The sequence below is a fragment of the Bicyclus anynana genome, chromosome 20 (genome assembly GCF_947172395.1).
Source record: "Bicyclus anynana chromosome 20, ilBicAnyn1.1, whole genome shotgun sequence".
Classification (NCBI taxonomy): Eukaryota; Metazoa; Arthropoda; class Insecta; order Lepidoptera; family Nymphalidae; genus Bicyclus; species Bicyclus anynana.
In genome coordinates, this window is record NC_069102.1 from 935,019 (window position 1) to 954,047 (window position 19,029).

Here is a 19,029-nt window from a genome sequence, read left to right on the forward strand (position 1 = left end):
CTAATGCAATGTTGGTTACTCCAGCATGGTGACTTCAAGCTCCGATTAATCACCTCTAAAAGAAAAGAAGGAGAGAGAACTGGCCTGGCAGTGGGACATTATAAAAAGGCTTTTAAAGATTGAAGAGTTTAGTGGTTTTGGTGGGTTTATTCGAGGAGAATTTTGTTTCTTCCGGGACTCGAATACTGTATATTCCAGTCCCGGGAGAAACAAACAAAAACACCGAATCGAAGGCAGAGCTCATGTCCACAGGACTATCACTGCTCTATTTTATAATTTATGATAGAAGTTTGTTGTAAAGAAGTTGGAGGCGTACATTACCTTGTTTCAGAGTAAAAGAAACGCAGTTCGCCGCGTGATTTCTCACTGACTTGACAAATCGTACGTCTTTTTATACCACTCCTTCATATATCTACTATCTAAGTAGATATATGAAAGAGTGGTATAATTGAAAACTTACAAATGGGAAACAGATATATGAACCGAACGACAAAGAAGTGATTTAAAAAAATACAAATGAATAGTTTAAATTTTCAATTTGAGCGCGACTGTACGCGGCACAAATCGGTCATATGGATAGTTTACTAAGTAACGTCGCACACTTTTATTTATTTCTTTATATGAAAAAGTTCGGCATATTGACTAAAATAACCTAAATGACCATAATGATGATAATTGAGATAGCTAGACATTCCTCATTTTTTAACACTGGAAGTTTGTTGAAAAGTTGAAAAGACTAGCGGAAGCCCGCGACTTCGTCCGCTTGTAATTCAGTTATTCACAAATCCCGTAGGAACCATTGATGTAAAGTAGCCTATGTGGTAATCCCGGGTGTCATCTATCTTCGTTTTAAATTTCAGCCAAATCGGTTAAGTAGTTGCGGCGATACAGAGTAACAAAAATCTAAACAAACATTCATATAATTTTTCGCGTTTATAATATTAGTAGGATGAAATCAATGTCAGCCACTGACGATTAAGTAATCTCACATGCCTGCAGAACTAACGGCTTAACAGCCGCTAAAACTGATCGTGTGTTGATCGCGATCAACATGATGTCATGCACAACGCGACCAACAAACGATCAGTTGTGCAGGCATGCGAGATTACATGATAGTTAACACAAAAGAGCAATGAATAAGACTAGTGTGCGCTGCCTCTAAAGATGGCTTATTTAAATTAAGTATAATGGCCGTCATCAGTGTTCCACATCTCTGATTGATTTGAAAATCGGACACAGCGCTCATACAATTTGTATGTACGGGATACCAACTAGCTATTTGATTAAATTGCCTATTATTTTTTTTTCGGTAGCCGGTGAAATTACGATGGTTGTATTTGGTCGTCGATCATTTTGATAATTGGTTGAACGACTTGAAACAGATTGTAGTATTAAATTATTGCTAATAATATCAATTCGAATATGAGTTCGAAGAGCCGATGGACGTTGAGATCCCAAGGTGCTGGAATGGTGACCCCTCACCGGAAAGCGTGATGGTCGACCCCCCACTAGGTGAACCGTGGACATTTAGCGGGTTAGCAGCGATTCGTTTGTTATGTTATCAGGTAAAAAACATAAAAAAAGAACATACGTGTCGAACTGAGAAACTCCTCCTTTTTTTGAAGTCCTGAAGAAACCTGAAAGCCCACATTGGAGCAGCATGGTAGACCTTTTCAAAATCTCCTCTCCTAGATGGCCTGGCCTAGTCAGACCAGGCCCTCTTTTTCTTTTTCTTTTTTCCTGGGTGGTTTTTGCAGTTGGCCACTAGGGTTGGCCGTTGTACGTAGATCCTTTTGGTGCTGGTCCTCGCTGGAGTCTTTCCAGCCAACCGAGCTCGCTCCAGAAGCTTAGCAGGCCGCCCAGGTCGCCGGACGCCTCTTGGAGTGTTGCTGGGGATCCAATGTGTGCACGTTGTTTGGATACACCTCTGCATGTGAGCATAACATGTATCGGGGTTTCCTTTTTCTCCATGCATGCTACCTAGCCTGGTCTTAATTGGCGTTAAAACAAACGAATAATATTGTTAATGCTAGCCTGTAGTCCTAATAAAAACCTCAAATAGTTTAACTCTATAGGCTTCAGTAAACCAGCACTCATGTTTTATTTATCAGCAATGGACAACGCGTGCTTGCTATTCCGCGGCCATTTCACGTACGTGATTTTTGTGTCCACGTAAATTATGTAAACAGTTGTCGATATATCAAATTTATTACTAAAACAATTTAAATGAACGACGAACTCGGAAAGCATGAATGGCTTCACAGTTGAGTGTATTCTTGTCCAAATCCCGGGCTATTCTCTTTATTACTACAAGTATTTGTACAAGTATGTGTATCTGCCTCCGATTCCGAAAGGTGTAGGTTCGAATCCGATCCGGGGCATGCAACCTCCAACTTTTCAGTTGTGTGCATTTTAAGAAATTAAATATCACGTGTCTCAAACGGTGAACGAAAAACATCGTGAGGAAACCTGCATACCAGAGAATTTTTCTAGTTCTCTGCGTGTGTGAAGACTGCCAATCTGCATTGGGCCAGCGTGGTGGACTATTAGCCTAACCCCTCTCATTCTGAGAGGAGACTCGAGCTCAGCAGTGAGCCGGTTGATAATGAAACAAACAACTCGTTCTTTCACAGTTCTACAGTATCTGTTCATATCAAATCCTTGTATCACAGTCGCAATACACAATGACTTGTCAATAATCATTATTATATACGTATAAAGTGTACAGATTAAGCGATAAAGTTAGTTATTATGACGGCACGCCGAGTGCATAATTCAGCAGCCCATACCACCACAGCCGCGCTGTAGAACGACACGCGAAATAAGGGAAAAGTAAATATTTGCCAAAGAAACAATATTATTTTCGTTCGGCTTCGGAGGCAGTCCGCACAATTTGTAGTCGATATGGGTCCGTTTGTCATAGATGAGGGACTCAGTAGTACCGACAAAATTCATCTTTTAGTTTGTGCCTACAATTTCAATAAAATAAGTTTCATCGATAACGGTCCACTTGTCACACAGTATTGACTCTGTATTACCTAAAATATTAATACCGTGTTTTAATAAAATATAAATACATGACATGGAATAGAGATTCTGTAGTTACACTAATATCCATGTTTTAGTGTGTGCCTACGAGATAATTTTAAATTAAATAAACCTTATCGATATAGGTCATGAAGTAGATATTCTGCAGTAGGTAACTTCGTTTTTGAGTTTGTATTTTTAAGACCAAAAAATCAAACGACTTCAAATTAGTACTAAAACGTAACTAAACCAAAAATCGCAAAATATCATCATATTAAATCCTACTAACTCATCAGTTTGATTAGTTAAATGGCGGTGCCAAGACGGTGATGTAAAATAATTTAAGCCGTACCTATCATTCAAATTTAGATTTTTCAGATTGTTCATGGCTGTGGTTCTTTTAAAAACTACTTAAATGACCACGTCAGTGGCTGGCACTAAGACTAATGAATAACTTTCACATTTTCATTAAATGCTCGTCTAGCATTAAATCAAGCGAACCCGCGGGTAAAACTAGCTAGACTGAGGTCATAAAGTTAAATGTGCAACTTACGTAATGTACCAGTTCATTTATAATATCGTTAAAATCAAAGAATAACTGACAGAATAATCGTGATTTGGTTATCTGTAATTAATTATCGGCGCTAATTGTTTAAGTGTTATAAATTAACCTTTACGGACGGTTCGTGATGATTAATTGAATGCGATAAACCACGTTGTTATTATATTATTGTAATAAAAAAAGGCTTTTGATGACCAATGGACCGGTTGGTTTCCGGCTTGCAATTAAATTGTTGTAGGTAAAATTTGAGAATGAATAATCTGGGGAACAGGCTTTTCTAAATCAATGACTCATCTCTGATTATGCTAGATTATATCTTTTGATGAGGTAAGCGTAAAGTAGCCTTTATATCTAATTACGAGTAGTAGACTCTAGCTGGTCCGCATGGAAACCCCGAGTCTTGTGTCATAGGTAAGTACGGTAGACACGAATGAAAAAAGTGTGATGGCTTTCAGAGATAGCAGATTTTCAGGGCTCAGAACCTTAAGCGTACAGGCTTTTTTTTATATTTTCCTTGGTATAATAATTATATCAAATCATGTCTTTAGTCTCCGGTCACTTACCTTCGTGGTAAACCTTCGAAAAGCATTGTTATAAAGCTAACTGTGATTTCTCTGATGATATACGTTTAACACTTGGACAATTAAGAATCTAGATCTTTGAATCCTTGAAATAGGCTAATTTTCAAAACCACTACGGCCAGAACTTCATAGTTGCATATTGCATATCAAACTTACCTATAGTAGGCAATTAGGCATTTATCCTGAAAACCTTTCAACTTTTGTAGAATGAAGAATGTCTGGCTATCACAAGTTTGTTCTTTTATCTTTGGTAAGAGCATGAACTAAAAAACTTTCAACTTTTATCTAAATATATTTAACTCAAGGGTGACTGACTGACACAGTGATCTATCCACGCGCACTGCACGCACTGCCCAAATCACTAGACGGATCGGGCTGAAATTTGGCATGCAGGTAGATGTTATGACGTAGACATCCGCAAAGAAAGGATTTTGATAAAATCTACCCCCAAGCGAATAAAAAAGAGGTCGAAAATTTGGATGGAAAGTCCTTCATTTTTAGAGTTACAGTCTTCAAAATTTGTTTATAAGTCATTAAAATTTTAAAATTTAAAGAATTTTTAAAATTTAACCCCTAAAGTGGTGAAATAGGGGTTGAAAGTTTACATTGACTAAACGCAGACGAAGTCGCGGGCGTCTAGTTTTTAATAAAAAAATTTTAATAATAGTTTTTTTAATAAAAGGTCACAAATCGTCTTATTATGCGAGTGCCACATCTGCGTATGTTTATACATAATCTATGTCGGTCTGTCTATCAGTCAAGTCACGTAGGCCGCCGACCGACCGCCGTAAGCTCGGTTAGAGCGATGCATAAAAACTTAGTTTTGCTTTGAGCTTTGAAATTCAAATGCGATGTATCGATACAGCGGCCAATATGCGTACGTCGAGAATATATTGACAGATATGAAAATATTCCTATTTGTTTAACGGATTTGTTTCCTGCGGCTCTGAGGTTTCGGACGTTGAATTCAGATCGCCTGTTATGACTTGAACGATGTGAATATGAAATTCGTGTGTAGCTCCGGGTACTTTTTCTTTTTGGGGTCGAGTTTTGGGTACGATTCTCAGCCCAAGTCGTAATTATCAACCCATATACGGCTCACTGCTGAGCACGAGTCTCCTCTCAGAATGAGAGGTGTTAGGCCAATAGTCCACCACGCTGGCCCAATGCGGATTGGCAGACTTCACACACGCAGAGAATTAAGAAAATTCTCTGGTAGGTTTCCTCACGATGTTTTCCTTCACCGTTTGAGACACGTGATATTTAATTTCTTAAAATGCACAGAACTGAAAAGTTGGAGGTGCATGCCCCGGTCCGGATTCGAACCCAAAACCTTTCGGAATCGGAGGCAGAGATCATATCCACTGGGCTATCACGGCTCAGTCCAAGCCCAAGTAAAATTAGAATATTTTTATCAATTTTTATCAAATCATCATCATCACAATCATGTCACTTTTAAAAAATAAAGAAATAATGTCACAAAAAGATTTTGGTTTCGAGCTAGGCCGAGTAATCTTAATAGATAAATGCGAAAGGTCATTCATGAAGAAATCTCGAAACTACTTGACTTACAAAGCTGAAATTTGGCAGGGATGTAATTTACAGTTAGTAGATGTCCGCTAAGAACGGATGCGGATGAAGTCACGGGCGTCCTCTAGTAATGTATGAATCTTCCAATATTATATAAAAAAAAAGAATTGCTAATAATGATCACAGAAAATATGTTATTTATATAAAAATAGATATCGAAAAGCAACCTTCAATAAAAAATGTCTAATACCATTTAGCCTGTAATATAAAAGCATCCAAAGAGTTTCTAACAAAAAATATAAACGGCTGGAGAAAAATACAAGGAATTTCTAAACTTTTTTGTACTCCGCCTCGTAAATTCTCATTACGGTGCAAAACAGCGCAAAAGCTCAGGTACCTTCGTAAATGTATCATTATAAGACGTAATTGACATTACAGCCAGTTCAAGGTGGTTTTTATTGGAAAGAAAGATATACTTTTTATAAAAAACTAGGTGATGCTTGAGACTACGCCGATTTTTTTTAATTCAAAGCAAAATTTCTGAAATTAGCGCGTTTTACCAAACAAACCAATTCTTCATCATTGTTATATTAAGTTTCGTAATAACTAAGACTCTTTTGTGATGCTCATTATTACGAGAATATTTGAACAGGGTCAGGCTTCCCTCCAGAATAGGGAATCGTTGTTAAATATACAATATCAAAAATTACTTAACCCATTTTTTTTAATAACTGGCTATTGGAAGAACACACCCAAACAATTATTCTTGTAACATGCAATTGCAACAAAGTCGCTTAAACATTTATACGCAAATTCGTACCTACAGACCGAATATCTACGAGTTACGTAGCTGTGACTTTGCCTGCAATTGCAGCGATAAACAGTGCTATTTTTCATTTAGCTATTATTTTATATATTTCACATGTTCATCATTTCATAATTTTTAACCTCGGACCAATTACCATAGGACCTGCCTTACTAGACTTCTGTCCAAAGTATATGATCACGATCTAACGTACACAATGCTTTTAGAATCGTCGTTTTTATTGTGTACAGGATATATATATTATCGTAGTAGTGGGAAGTGGCTGGATGAGGAAGGCGAAGGATCGTGTGTGGTGGCGCGCTCTCAGAAAGGCCTATGTCCAGCAGTGTAAAAATACAGGCTGTTGATGATTAAATATTTTCGATGTGTAAGTTTACCTCCCCTCCTCAAAAACTATAGACAATTTTGGTGAAGAATTAGAGTACGATACAGGTTCAATCGTAATTGGTCTGAGTTTTTAGCTGTTGTACGTCTATTGTTAGACATAGGCGTCTTGTAAGGACTTGTTACACAGCCGCTGTTACCCTGTTACCGGCTTGATGTCCACCTAGGGGGTCGACCGACACTGCGATTTCCGGTGCGGGGTCACCTTTCCAGCACCTTGGACTTATGGTCAACGGCTAGTTAGCATGAATCTACGTCTAACTCACATACTCAAGAAACGTTGTACTATCCTAATTTTATCAAATACTAGCTGACGCCGCGCGGTTTCACCTGCGTGGTTCTCGTTCCCGTAGGAGAACGGGGATAATATATAACCTTCCTCGATAAATGGGCTATATAACACTGAAAGAATTTTTCAAATCGGACCAGTAGTTCCTGAGATAAGCGCGTTCAATCAAACAAACAAACAAACTCTTTAGCTTTATATATTAGTACTTATAGATGTTTTTTTCAAGCAAAAGCAATCAAAACGCTATTAAAATTTTCTAATGTATGTCTAAGCTGATATATTAAATGCTGATAGTTTAAATCACAGAATATAGAGCTGAGCTTTATGTTCTGTGGTATAAACCATCCACCACAAACAATATTAAGGAGGAATTAGGCTATAAAAACACCTAACGAAGGATTGTATACCTGCATAGAGACAAAACAAAGTCGGGTTAGTTACACCATTTATTAATAACTCCAAAACGAAGAACAAATAACAACATAAGATACCACAGGCATAGCAAGTAGGCTATATAAAATCGTAACTAATAGGTTATTTGAGGGTGAATTCCGCGTTTGAACATTCTTTTCTGAAACCAGAGCGTTTAAGAGATGTTAACATATGAAATGTCCATTCAAAAAGTAGCTATTTGAATGCATCGATATAGAATTACGATTGCCCAGCACATCACTATTGCACACGAGTTGTACCTACGGGAAAATGCACACTTGCTGTCTTTCCATTGCAATTATCTGTGAAATAGCCGGGTTATTTATAAATAACCATCAGGTTAAAGTAAAAGCAACTTTGTCGCTTACATAATAAGGGTTATGTTAAACGCATATGCATTTTGGTCCTGAAATACGGTAAAGAAATGTACGCTTCAGTTGCCATGCGAAAAAGATATTTAATATGTATAAGCGTGGACTGATTGAAAACTCCTTCATTAGCATTGCATCGGATTTCAGTAATTGGGGAATGATCAAAATCAGATCGGAGTTACGTCATCTACATTAATTATATATTGATAACATCCCATATAACAATACAAGTATTCATCATCATCATTATCAACCCGTATTTGGCTCACTGCTGAGTTCGAGTGTCCTCTGAGAATGAGAGGGGTTAGGCCAATAGTCCACCACGCTGGCCCAATGCGGATTGACTGACTTCACACACGCAGAGAATTAAGAAAATTCTCTGGCATGCAGGTTTCCTCACGATGTTTTTCCTTCACCGTTTGAGACACGTGAAATTTAATTTTTTGAAGTTGGAGGTGCATGGCCCGGACCGAATTCGAACCCACACCGTCCGAAGTCGGAGGCAGAGGTCATATCTACTGGGCTATCACGGCTCATAACAAATACAAGTATTACATTGACCAAAACACAACAGCGTTTTGTTTATTAATAACTAATTAGTTTGTTAGTTAGCCTCATTGATCATAGAAGGCTGACCACTGAGGTACTAGGACCTCATGTTAAGCTGTCGGGCTGGTGGACCTATTATGTATATCGGTGTACCATTCAGTTAATGAGTCACTACATAGTTTTTTAGTGATCATCTAAAATAATTATTTCAACGAAATAACATTGACTGCACCTTTTTACGAGTGCATCAAATCGTAACGTTTTTTTAGTTTCTACGACCATCTAACATAATAATTTCAACGGCATTACTAACACGACTATATTTCATACGATTTTTATTACCTTCAAAAGATGTTTTTTAATTCTTTAAAAGTAAGCCCTTGACTACAATTTCTCCTGATGGTGAGTGATGATGCAATCTAAGATGGAAGCAGGCTAACTTGTTAGGAGGAGCATGAAAATCCACGCCCCTTTAGATTTCTACACAACATCGTACCGGAACGCTAAATCTCTTGGCAGTACGTCTTTGCCGGTAGGATGGTAACTAGCCACGTGGTAATTAAGAAAACCTCAGTCAGTCTAGCTGGAGTTCGAACCCAGGACCTCCGTCTTGTAAATCCACTGCGCATACCACTGCGCTACGTGGTGTCGTTAAAAAAATACTGTTGATAACCTGAAAATATTACGCATTCCCGAGTTTTAAGCTAAGTAAAACTAGGCCAATGCTATAAATAAATCATAAAGTAGAGTAACAGAATACAAAAAAAAAAAATAGACAGCCAGTCAAAACTTTGTAAAATATACGTTAACTCAAACTCTCTCTCTATGAAACTAATAATAATTAACTATATTAAACATTTTCATCATAGATATGCTCGTTAAATAGTCTCGCTCGCGTTCTACATTTTCTTGCTGTTTTCGGGTAAAATGCGATAACTACGGACAAATGTAAATAAAAATGAAACTTATGTACTACTTGTTTTCTACCATAAAAACAGTGACATATTTTTATATTAAGTATCACTTGTCATCACGTACATTGCATGTCATCGATTGACAGGTCTATAGATCTGTCACAACATTACATTCTATGACGTTATAATGCTCGTTCACTTGCGCTGTTCTAGATTAATAGACACAGGTCTTTGAATATTTAAGTTGAGAGTCCACCGTCAATTAGAGTCGGAGTGGTTTTGATGAACGTAACTACTTAATGCTACCTGCTTAATGGACCAAGTGATAGGATAAAGCGATTCTTTTTATATATTTTTTTTTGTTTTTTTCTAAATATAAACTATTTTAAATTTTTTTTTAACTAATTAATTTTTTTAACTAATTTATAAACTATTCGAAATTAGGGTAATAATGATATATACAAATCATTGTACTTTTAAAACTAAGACAAATCTAACACCACAATCTTATGTTGAAATCAATCAAATGCCTGTGGCGTTACCCATAGTAAGTGTTGCATACTTTTGAAGAACAGCTTTGTCAGCTACCGATTAAAATATTTTTTACTTTACAAGTTCTTAATATAAATATTTCTTATATAAACATTACATAATACAGTTGTTCTTAATTGCTATCTGTTAATTTAATTAACCTTGAGTAATTCGCAGTCGGTAATCAAATCCAACAATTTTAGAATTTGGAATTTCATTAACGACTTGAGGTTACAATAGATTATCTGTTGTTACCTCAAAAAGAGGCAAAAAACAACACAAGCCATCTCTGATAAAATAGTAAAAAGTAAGAAAGATGAGATATTTCGAAATATGTTCAATATACCTACTCGCTTCAAAAAAGTAAGTTAAAAATAATTACATATTTCAATAATAATTAAATGGCATTTATGACAAATTATGGCTTTGACTATCAAATATGCGTATAAATTTATTATAAAACACGGCTAAAACTAACGTGATACCAACTAGTTTCGAACCCATACAGGACTCTTATGGGTTCGAAACTAGTTGGCCACACTCCGACGTTATATCACGTGAGTTTTAGCCATGTTTTGTGATAGTTAAAATTCTGAAGTATGCGTAAAAAATCAATTTTGTGCAATCGCTGTATCTCAATGATTGGACCAAACACGTAGCGTGTTAAAAGAAACATTCAAATGAGGTTTGCACTGTGCACCTATTTATTAATCAATAATCCACGCCGGTTAGACTAAACTGATGAATAAGATATTTATACATAGAAAGATTAATTTTCCTATCTAAGTGCAGGCACTTATTTATTTAGACCTAGTTTCTTGCGATCTTTGTGGAGAAATTAAATATCAATATTTGCCTTAAGTGCAACAATCTCTTAATTCTTTCTTTTGGTTAACAATTTGATTTTGGTTGTAGTAGCAAGACAGACAGACAAGCGCGTATTTGGAACTGAGGGAGCGTTAGAGAAACAGAAATATGCTTATAACTTATCATAATATATCTATGAGTGGTTGCTAAGTAACCGCTTTTTGGTAAATAGGTTTTAATGTCATACGACTGGGCTCTATATAAATTAACAACTGGTTTCTGCTATACAACAGTTTTAAAAGAAACATTTAAATGGGTTTTGACAGTTTTTTAAACATATTTCAAATGTAAAGTCAACTTTGGATAATTCTACTTTTTACAAGAGAAATGCTTGTGCAAAACGCTGTCGCTACAGTTTATAACTTACATACACAGCGTATAGAAGCATTTTCTTAGGATAAGCGTAGTGCATATATCTATTTATCAATAGTCTAATGCGATTCTTATTTTCTTTTAACTATGCCTCCGAATGCAAAGACGCTTTCAAAGTTTATAGCTAACAAAAATTTGCTAAAACAAGAAACTGGTTATGCAAACTGCTCTCGCTCCAACCTATAACTTGCACGGAGCGCATAGCGTGTTTAATAAGAAACATTTCCTTGAGGTATGCGGCCTGCACTTATTTATTTATCGATTGTCTAGGACGATTACAGAGCGATTGGAACTAATTGATGGATGTTGGCCCTAATCACCCATTCTTGAATAGGCTCAGAGGTAGATAGTGTTATTGTGTTTCTATGGAGCCCACCTGCGCCGGAGCCTTTGATGTTTTGTACTCGGATACTTTCAATGGGTTCTTTATTTGTGTGGAATGAACGCTGAAATAAAATTGTATAAGGAAATGTTTGGTCGAGTGAAAAGGCCTTGTTAAAGCTGCTTTGTAACAAAGATGCAATAAGATATTTTTTTAATTTTTATAGCTGCTACATTTTCTACTAAATAATATCGATCCTCGATTTAAAAGGAAGGATTTTTTATTTAGGTACTTGTAATAATGGGGATGATGACTAGGTTTGAATATATTGATTTTTATGATACATTCTCGTAAATAAGGTCAATGTTAACTAATTTATACATAAAAAGCAAAGATTGTCTGGATATTTGCAAAATAAATAAGATTATATAATTTCTAAATCTATTAAAAATCTTTTATCGTAATAAGATGAAAATTCATACAGTTTTAGCTTCCTTACATTATATGTGACATCTTTTAATATAAATGAACTATAAACATAAACGCTCAAATAACAAAGATATTAGTAATTTTGTTTGAACGCCCATACAAATGTAACGATCACTTCGATCGATGACGTCATTGATTCCTGCTATTTAGTATGGGGCGTTTTTGAGCAATTCGTGGCAGTGCCGCAAATATGACCCTTCAAATCCCTATAGCTCCGAAAGTAATGATCGCATATGCCCTGTTACTTCTACAAAAGTACTTTACTGTTAGTATACACTTAATGTATATACTATAAAAAAAAACTATCATCATCCCTTTTGTTTTTGAAATAAGCAGAGAATCCATTTCATTTGAGGTGGTAATCCCATTTTTGTATATCCTCGAGAAAAATTCAGCATTGACCTACCAACCTCGTTAGTTAATACCAATATTGCAATACATTATTTCATGTGTGTTTACTATATGAATCTCACGCACATTAATCTGGACTATCCTTAAAGTGATACAAGGATGGACGCGGGTCAAGGTGGACGCATGTATTTAGTTACATGAAATAATACAAACACTTCTTTATACGGAGTTTATATATGTGGACAGTAAGTATGATTTAACTGCCTCTTTAGGCCAATGGTTAGCCTATGTGGATTGGTTTACGAGGTTCTAGGGTCCCAGTTTTGAGTCGGGAGATCGTGAGATATATGAGATATTTCTTTCTACTAAAACAGAAAATTTCTTAAAAATTCTCAGACCGGAGTTGGAGAGTTTATGTTGTTACACTACAGAGAGTATGTAACTCCCTCTGTATATCTCTTATCATAACTAAAGCGTTACAATTTGGGACGAGATATGATCATTAAAAATTGTTACTAACAAGCTAATTGTTTTCCTGTCCTTAATCAATTAGTACATTGCGTGATAATTATTTGAGTCTTACGCCACCCTACGGTCAGAAAAGTGTATTCTCTTACTAGAGAATGCTAAACTTTGCTACCCTGATAGCTACTACAATTGAGAATTTTCGAAAATAAAACGATTGAGCATCTTACCACGATGAATCTCACCAAAAATTTGTTTGATAGTATAGTGAATGAATGAATGAAATATACTTTATTGTACACCAAAAATAATAAACAGGCAAGAAATTAACTTAAAAACTAATGTACAATTGGCGGCCTTATCGCTAATGAGCGATCTCTTCCAGACAAATAATAGTAATAAATTTTAATAAAATTATTTCCCAGATCTTAGACTAGTAGTCTAGTGCACGTATTTTTTTTTATTCAATAAGTAAGCGGCTGCGATCTCCCCTGATGTTAAGTGACAATGCAGTCTTAGACGCTAGTGGGCTTACTTGGAAGAAAAACTTTGAAAACATGCGCCTTGTATAAATTGTAAAGAAGTGCAGTGGGTGCTATGTATGCTTTCGCAATTTTTAGCAAATTAAGCTTAGCGTACATCACGTACAGGGCTAGAACACTTTGGTCCGCGCAAACATCTCGGCACTATCGCAGGGCGCGCCAACACTGACGTATCGCCATTTTCACACAAACATCCTTGTTTGTACAACGTACATCTTCCGGTTTCCCTTTTTGGGTGTGTGTTTGCACAATGCGTGCGGTTGACAAGGCGTTTTTTTACCTAGCAACACGACAGGGACTTGGGAGTGAACGTGGCAACACCGTTCTATATAATACCGTTAGATACAATATAAGAAGAGCCATTTTATTTAGACATTTCACTCGATAATTCCCAACCTATTTATTATAAAGAGATAATGTATGTTTCTAAGTTTTTGTGTAGGCATTTATCTTCTTAACTACTGATCTGATTAAAATATTTCTTTCATCAATAGAATGCTACTTTATCGGGAATTGTATATTTGTATTATGTATATTTAGATGAGCTATTACAGGTTTTTTCCAGCGAGATGGATAAAAACATCTTTTAAATCACAATAATTTGTCTACTTTTGTACCTCAATAATTATATAGTGTTGTGCTGCAATTACGAACATTTTAACAGCTTTTCAATATTCACAGATAAAACCCAAGCCTATGGACTGACGTCGTACTCGTATATAATTTGCGACTTCTTCATAATTACTATGCGCATAAATTACATTGCTATTGACAATGTAGTATAATTGAAATGCGCGCTAAGCTTTACACTATGGTGTTGCCTGATGAAATATATTATTTTATTTGATGAAAACTTTTTCAGTAGGCAAGATCAAGTGACCATTTATAACAAAATAAAACCAATATTTTAAAATAGTAACTGTAGGACAAGCAAATGAGATTAGATTAGCTTTTATGGTTTAAAAGTCATAACCATGTCATTTACCCAGCACACGCGATGTAATCTCTCAAAAAGAGCAATTTTATACCTTTTTTGCCACATTTTTCAATAAACGTCATATTATAATTATAGTCTATAGCCTTCCTCGATATATGTATTATCAAACACAAAAATAATATTTGAATTCGAACTAGTAGTTTCAGAGATTAGCGCGTTCAACCAAACAAACAAACTCGTCAGCATAATATTATAATAGATTTAAAAAGACACCAAAGTTGTAGAATTATTTGCTTCGTCATTTTAGTAAACATGGTCGGATAGTCGCTTCCTTCTTGCCTTGAAGTTTTCATACAAAATTATTTACATTTTACTCACAAAAAGACGCGCGACATGTTTATTATTAGAGCTGGCATTGGCAATGCTCAAAGACATGCGGGCTGGAATTCCGCGTGTATACGGAGACCATTACTTCACTAAATATAGGATATTTTGTATCCGACGCAAAAGAGGGAGAAAAGCAGGCACTTTTCTCCCTATTTTCACGCACGTAATATGAGTATCTGATAAATAATTATCTGTGACATGATAACTCATAGCTGCAAAAAATCTCTGCTAAAATGGCGAACCGTACTCAAATGGATTGAAGTAAGGATTTTCCATTTGGTAAAATATTTTGTACATATACCCTAGTTAAAAACCTTATACAAATAGCTGAGTACTGTACTGTACTGTGTACTGAGGGTATGGTTTTTGATAGAAATCATATTTTGGGAGACATAAAACATATTATTTGTGACTATGAACGATTATGGCAGAAATAAATGAACGTTTAATAATAATTGACCAGTAATGGACCACTTACTGGTCAATTATTAAACGTTGATTTATTTCTGCCACATCGTTCATAGTCAGAAATAATAGGTATGTTTCGTACCTAGGACATATTTTGCGACACGATATATGTACCCAGCCACGAGATTCACTGCAGACCAGCATGATGGGAAAGATTGCAGGGAAAAGAGTAGAAGGAAGAAGTCCACAGAACTATAGTTTAAAGACTTTGAGTTTAAGCTTTTTGAGTAGCCATGGACGAGGTGAATTTAAAAAGATGTCACTTTTGATGAAAATGTCATCTATCTAGGATAAAAAATAAACACTCATGGTAAACCTACAGGTGAGACAATAATGAAAAAATCCGGAAGACTAGCAAGTGCATGTTTTATGTTAATTTTATAGGCATGCCAGAAAGCATTTCTTTGTTACGTCCTTGTCTGTCAAATGGGTGCAAATGGATGTAAATGGGCGTAAATTGACTATTTAGTAATTGTTTTCTAGGTTTTTTATATGACGGTCTCACTTAAAAGAGTATGAGTTAAGTGGTTTCTATCAATATTTTTTTTGTTTTCCATGACAAATGTGAGACTGAGTGCGGTCTCACTTTATACAATAGGGTTCTATTACATATAAATACTAAAGGCTGTAAGGGTCAGACATTCGTTATTTTATAAAAGATAAAGGTATGTCAACTCATGCTACTGCCAATTTACATTAACAACTATGCCTAGAGTTTTAATGTGGACTTTAGAATCTAGCAAGTTGCAAGCATCCAAGTAAAAAACGTATTTTTTTATATTTCCTGTAGCGAGAAATTTCTCAAATCACTATACATTTAGTTTAGGGACAAGCCTAAGTTCTCTAAATATCTTTATAGCTTGTTCTTCGTTGTGTTAACATTGGTATGCGCGGTGCGAATTTACAAGACAGAGGTCCTGGGTTCGATACCCGGCTGGGCCGATTGAGAGAAAATCTCAATGGTTTTCTTAATTGGTCCAGGTCTGGCTGGTGGAAGGCTTCGGCAGTGGCTAGTTTTCACACTACCGCCAAGCGATTTAGCTTTCCAGTACGATGTCGTCTAGAAGCTGATAGGAGTGTGGATTTTCAACCTTCTCCTAACAAGTTAGCTTGCTTCTATTTTAGATTGCATTATCACATTATCAGGTGATTGCTAGATCGCCCTTCTAGCATTTTGGGACCCCAACGTCCATCGGCTCTTTTTATTATGTGCCTCGCCCATTGTCTTTATTCGCCCAAGCTAAGACTTTAGCGACTTTGGTACTTCTGCGAATCTCCTCGTTTCGAATCAATCAGATTAAATATTTGGCTTGGACAATAATTTGTATTCTACACCTTTCTCTGTTACAGTATTTTCGCGTTTCAGCTTAATATATAGTTTTACAAATATACGTGGAATACTAAAAGCGTAAGATGAAACAGCAATTTTCATTATAAACAGCTCTTCCGTTTGGAGCGGCGATGCATATTGTACGGAACCTTGGCAGCGTTTACGATTCGTTCCAAATTTAAAGTGCATTCGGTTCGTGCGCCTGCGCTGCGAGCTATCGCGAAGCTTTGGAACTAAAACGTGTATAGGTGTTAAGATGCCCTTGATAACACGTGGATTAATGTAGTTTCATCAAATACTAGCGAACGTTTCACCTGCGTAGTTTTCGTCTTTGTAGTTACGGGTATAAAATATAGCCTATGACATTCACAAGTGATGTAGCTTTCTAGTATTATAAGAATTTTCATCAAATATATTTTTTATCCCTTGACTACAATACACAATAATAAAAGATAGAAAACCTAAAGTTTATTTTGTTAGAGCGCATCAAAGATTAAAGGTCAGAATCTTTAACATTTTGATAGTGGTCGTACATCGGAATAGTGGTGGGAAAAGGCTCAAATTCCTCGTATAAAATAACTAGCTAACGCCGCGTGGTTTCACGCGCGTGGTTGCCGTCCCCGTATGAATACGGGGATGATATATAGCCTATAGCCTTTCCCGATAAATATGCTATCTAACACTGAAAAAATTTTTGAAATCGAACCAGTAGTTCCTAAGATTAGCGCGTTCAAACAAACAAACATACTCTTCAGCTTTATAATATTAGTATAAAATAATATAAGGGATATTAAAAGAGATATTACAAGGAAGACGGGGACCTGCAGGTTAATTCTCTATCTTTGACATACGCTAGTTGACATCCAAATATACGAAATTGAGATTCTATATAAAAATATCATCCGGTGTTTACTGGTGGATATCACACAGTCAATTTGATGATTTGATGTTTATTTTAATAAGTTGATAATAATGACCAAAATAGTGAATAGACCAGCTGTACTGGATCAAGGAGGCTGACAATGATGACTAAAAGAGTGAAGGTGAAGTTATCAACGATGTCTAACATTAGGTATACCTGAGTCAGCCAGGTCAGCACCCTTTCCAATAACAATATAAGTGTCTGTTTGTCAGCTCGTCTGGAGGCCGTTTCACTTGCTACAATTTACGCACTAACGATAATAAGTTGGAATCACTTTTTAGGAATCCGCGTTGCATTTTGCAATTTCCACAAACTCCCTCTATACCAATGATCTGTACGTAACACTTTTTTAGCCTCATTGAAAAAGGCTATAGAGCATACAAGCGTAGGCTAAATATAAATTAAACCTTTATGTTTATAGGCGGGTACAATATTATTTTGTTATATCGGCTATTTTCTCAAATAAGTGATAATTGATATGATTTAGATGAAGTTTTAAATGCATATTTTGCAGGATAAATTGCATTTGAAAGTAGATAGATTTTTCATATTAAAAACTAGCCTATATTATCCGTGTCACTTGGCTTAACGTTAATTAATTTATAGACACTTTAAATGCCGGACGTTAGTGAAAATATTTTAAATATTTTTCCATCTCCAGAGGACAACCAATAACTAAAACTTTTTTCCAGTTGAAATGCTAAGGGATTTCCGTTTTTGTACGTGTTAAATCTGATTTTGAACGATTTTATAGGTAGTTAAGTTCTAAAAATTAAAAAAAAACAATTATTTAAATTTATTAAATAAAATAATATAAATGAATTAACCTCTCCAATATTTTCTTGATACGTAGATAGTTTCAAGCTCCGAAAATGCCGCATCAAAATTTTTATGTAAACATAATATGTTACTTGCATAAAAATAAAGATATTTCATTTTATTTTATATACTGATACTCAGTGGCAGTAACTTTAAGGACAAATCAAAATTTTAATGAAAAAAAAATATTCCGATACCGGGAATCGAACCCGAGCCTCCTGGGTGAGAGCCAGGTATCCTAGCCACTAGACCATATCGGATGATGTTTGTCAGTTGAAATTAATAAATGTACTATTTAAAGACGTGTTCTACTAATAGTTTACACAATATAATATTTTATTACTAAAAAAGTAGTTTTAACGGCAAACAACAAAATTATAGGGTATTATTTAATTCAATGAAAAGCACCTTTAAATTTTATGCCTATAAGACATTGCTGGTAGGAATTATTTCAATAGTGAAAACAAATGAAATCGGATTAAGAATTTTTGAGAAAGTCCCAAATAAATAGACATACCTACAATCTACATACATACATACATACGAGTAGGTAGATCCTCTTACATGTTTTTGTTTTTTTTTATTATTTACAAGTTGGCCCTTGATGATAAGATGGAAGCGGGCTATCTTGTTAGGAGGAGGATGAAAATCCACACCCCTTTCGGTTTCTACACGTCATCGTACCGGAACGCTAAATCGCTTAGCAGTACGTCTTTGCCGGTAGGGTGGCAACTAGCCACGGCCGAAGCCTCCCACCAGTCA

The 19,029-nt window shown here is 35.7% G+C and overlaps 1 non-coding gene across 1 annotated transcript; it reads right to left on the reverse strand.

Annotated features, from left to right (window-relative positions):
• Positions 1–18,455: 18,455 nt before the first annotated feature.
• Positions 18,456–18,527, reverse strand: Trnae-cuc (transfer RNA glutamic acid (anticodon CUC)). Its single transcript has one exon. It is a non-coding gene; the product is annotated as a tRNA-Glu (tRNA).
• Between the last annotated feature and the right edge of the window lie 502 nt (positions 18,528–19,029).